General features: G+C 34.1%; 1 long non-coding RNA gene across 1 annotated transcript; it reads left to right on the forward strand.

Annotated features, from left to right (window-relative positions):
- The first annotated feature begins 773 nt into the window (after window positions 1–773).
- LOC112010826 (uncharacterized) lies at window positions 774–2,504 on the forward strand. Its single transcript, XR_002882796.2, has 4 exons — window positions 774–896; window positions 1,270–1,298; window positions 1,475–1,511; window positions 1,661–2,504. It is a non-coding gene; the product is annotated as an uncharacterized LOC112010826 (long non-coding RNA).
- The last annotated feature ends 1,944 nt before the right edge of the window (window positions 2,505–4,448 follow it).

Here is a 4,448-nt window from a genome sequence, read left to right on the forward strand (position 1 = left end):
ATATATATATATATATATATAATGACGTTGTTGCACTGATTGCCAAATATAGCTGTTTTCTGCATTCATTGGCTTGGTATAGATTTACATATATCAGCCAGTTTTACTTGATGCTTGTGTGTTGGGTTGTAATCTGCTGTGTTGTGTAAAAGTATGTCCTTATTCAATTCTTGTGCATCTAAGTCCCACATGTCTAGTAGGTTTGCTTGCTTATATGTGGCAAGTATGTTTCAAAGGTTCAAAACCCATCTAGTGGGAAATTTGGAATAGAAACCTGCGGTTATCTTATTATATGTAAGAATTTTTCATTTTGTGCTCAAGAAATGAGAGAGAATGTAACTTAATCATAATCCTTGAGGTTTGAGTCAAAATTAGATAAAAAGTGTTTTAGGTTGATTTTATTTTATTTTTAACAAATTTCTAAAATTAAAAAGAGAAGAATAAAAGGAAGTGGCTCGTCAATGTACTATATTATTGAAACTATCATTTTAATTTCTTTTGAAAGTATAACTTTTAAATTTGTTATATATTAAAGAAAAGTCTCTTAAAGGCAAGTAAAGATTACGAAAGTGAGTCAATCATGTTGACATGGGCATCCTGCATTCCAGAAAATTGACTCCTCACGTAGCACAAACAATGCAAAAGTAGAAATACGTTCTATTAATAATTTCTATAAGTTCAATAGGTTGGATTATGAAGTAATAATCCGTATACACTGATACTATTTCTTATTAAATAATAACAATTCAACATTGTGCCATAACACAGGGACTCGGATCTATAAGCAGCCTTGATTTGCGGTGGGGGACTCGGATCTATAAGAATTGGGCTTTTGAGTGATACTATGCCTACAAAGTGAATTGGACTTGGGCCTTAGTTGCAGGCTGCCCTGATTGGTAAGTACATCATCGGGAGGGTTGGAATACACTAATATTTTTAAGAAGTACATCATTGGGGAACTGTGTGAGGTACATTTAGCTGGTGCTAGAGACCAATTTCTGCCAAGTTTTGGCTGAAGGGTTAAACGTGTGCATTTTATGTATCTCTGTGTAAATGTCATTTTCTTCTTACTTACCAACCAAAAAAAAAAAAAAAAGAAAATGTCATTGCAGGCCAGATTATGTCACATTTCTGATATGTAGATTCTGGGTACCCAGTTTCTTTCTTCTTCCATGATGAATCACCTTAGAAGAGTAGAAGAATCAATTGTATCATTTAGTTTTATATCTCTTATTCATTTACATTTTTCTACTTTCGATTTCTTTGCAGGTTCAACAAGCTTTCTCTGACCGAGAAAGGTGATTTGGTTTTTTTATTTTTTATTTTTTATTTTGTTTGACAAGCTATTCAGTTATATACTCTAAGCCTCTGATGTATTTACATGTTCATAAATTCACATGATAAGATTGTTAAGTGAGGTAACTGTGTATCTTATTTGCCTTAATTATCTTTTCATGTTTTGTCATCATTACAGGGGTCGTGGCTATATTGTTCCGGATGACGTATATGAGGTAGTTTTCTATAGATATATAAAAATCCAGAATGTTTGGATGAATAAATGAGGTTCCCTTTTATTTGACAATACTATTGATGAGAAACCATGTGATTACCCTAAGTCCCTTTTTTTTTTTTTCCCTCAACTTCTGAGTGATGGTTACAGGCATTGGTGAAGATTGGTTTCTCATTGGACTCTCCTGCTTTTTACACAGTTTGTGAGGTAAAGCTTATATTTTTTAATAGAAACTATTTTTTTTTTTTTTTGGTTTTTTGATAAGTGCCAGAAACTTTTATTATGAAAATTATGTTTAGTATTCTTTGATCTCCAGGGCTGATTTTCTCCTAATTGCTCTGGAAAATGTATTAAGAAGGTTTATGTTTTCAGTTACATAAAGTTTGGAATAATAACACCTAGGGATTTGGAATGATATAAAATACAAGTCTGTGGGGCATTAGTCATTGCACAACAGACTTGTGCATGTGGCTCACATTCAAACTGGTGGGCACCATCTTTTAGTGCTTCATTTGGCATATCTTTTTTTTCGAAAAGCTTTTAAAGTTCAGAAAATCACAATTCAGTAGTTTAATTGGTGATAGGTCAATAATTATTTTCTTGACCTGTTTGGCGTCTCTTTATATAATAGCTTTTTAAGTTCAGCTAATCACAATTCAGAAGCTTAATTGGTTGTTATTCAATAAAAATTTTCTTGAACTGTATATTAAACTTTTATTCAATGAAGAAGATAGGACTAGGGAGGTACTGAAATTTTTTTTTTAAGGCGTACAATAACTTGTAGCTAAAGTTGTGTTTTCTAATAATGCTTTATTTTTATTTTTTGTCATTCTGACTCGTTGAATATGCATGTGACTACCTCTGTGAGTCTTTTTTAATTTTTTCCGATCATGCAAGTAAGTAATTAATGCTCCACTTTTTGTTTCTCTGCAGTATAGACTTTCTGCTGTTATGCATTCTTAAAATGCTTATATTAGAATAATACCTTGTATGCCTTCTCTATTGTTTAGAAGGGGGGGGGGGGGGGGGAAAGGGATCTAGGCTTGTGGCACCCCCTATCATTTAAATACTGTTCAAAGTAAATATCTCTTTCCTTCTTCTGGAATCTAGTCAGTGTGTGACAATTAGAAAATTATGGCTATTCCATCCTCAACATGATAATTTGTGACAGCAAAAATATCTTTTGATATTTTATATTTGGAGGTATAAATCCAAACGGTTTGGACATAGTCTTAGTTAACTTTTAGATAGATATTAACAGAAGCAACCTCATTCAAGCTTGAGGTGATGATCAGCCTTTGAATTCAAAGCACGTAAGAAGTCCCATCAGAAACAAATCCAATATAGATGGGATGAGGTTAGTATCACATTAACTTAAAGTCCAGCAAAAATCACATCAATTGAACTATTAATCAAGCCAAAAAAATTTGTAAATCACTTGAGGCATCTAATGAAGAGCGGCATTGGTATGAACTGTAAAACCACATGACCAACAGTGTCTCTAGACACAAACAGAAATAATAGAAAACACGCTATATTCCCATGAGTTAGTTGTATTCTATTACACAACTAATTTCTTAATGCTTTTGCTAGCTGAGAAGATGCAGGAAAATAGAAAAGAAAGAAATAAAACATACAAATCTTTTCAATTGATAAACCACAAATCAACAGTAATAATCCTTGAAGCAATGCCTTGATTTAACCTAGTCTCATAATCATCTATTATCCATGAAAGCAACATCCCCCTAATCCAACAATTTGTTGACATGAGTCTGTTGTATAATGAAAAACCAATACATGAACAACGAAAACCAAACATTTCCTTTGGTTATCTCAGCAAACAAATAAAAGGAAATAAAATTCCAGTGCATGTGGGCATTTAAGTGATCCATTAAAATTCTCAAAACCACCCAACCATCAATTTCTAGTTCACACTTCAGGTTTATTTATTTTATTTTTTTCATTCTTTGTTTAGGACTTTAGCTCAAGCTTACATGGCCTGTGAGATCAATTGCAAGACTCTCTCTGTTTCTCGTTTCATATATAATTATACATAAATATATGCCTATGCGTGTTGCAGATTGTTTGTTTTTTTTTAGCACTGCTTAATTATTAAATGCTATTAAATGGTAACTGTGTCTGCTGTTGCTGAGTGGGATATGGTGTTGAACAGGGTACTGAATTCTCTGACCGGAGCACTGCAATCTTCTGGGGTCGATTTGTCACAGGCCAGCATTTCAGTACAAGTTAATGTTGGGAAACGTTCAAATAATGGACTGATTAGTGTAGCATCCAATTCGAAGGTTTGTTTTATTCCTCAACTCTATTATTGCTACCACCACTGCTTTGAAAAATCCATATGGGGATATTTGTTGTACTGATGCTTATTTTTCCGAAATGACATTTGTTGTATTGATGCTCATTTGTTGTATTCATGTTCATATTAACATTGTGGTCATTGGCCACGTTGAGTCTGGGACGTTGACCACCATTGGTCACTTGATCTACAAGCTTGGAGGTATTGACAAGTGTGTTATTGAGAGGTTTGAGAAGGAAGCTGCTGAGATGAACAAGAGGTCATTCAAGTATGCCTGGGTGCTTGACAAGCTCAAGGCTGAGCGTGAGCGTGGTATCACCATTGATATTGCCTTGTGGAAGTTCGAGACCACCATTGGTATCACCATTAATTTCTCTTCTAATTTTTTGTTTCTGAAAAACATATACATAAAGCCTAAATCTGATGGATGTGCATCATTTCTTGTGTTACATGTGTTGATGGGTTGAATTTAATCTTATTTTATTTCATTGAAGCTTGGGTTGGATTTGGCTTTGGTATTGGCTCATGACTGTTTTGCATTGCAGAGAAGGACCCGAAGGAGGTATCAGCCTTTCGCCAAGGGCTCTTGCGCAAAGGGGTTACGGGAGGAACGACTACATT

This window comes from Quercus suber, unplaced genomic scaffold, assembly GCF_002906115.3.
Source record: "Quercus suber isolate HL8 unplaced genomic scaffold, Cork oak 2.0 scaffold_23, whole genome shotgun sequence".
Taxonomy (NCBI): domain Eukaryota; kingdom Viridiplantae; phylum Streptophyta; class Magnoliopsida; order Fagales; family Fagaceae; genus Quercus; species Quercus suber.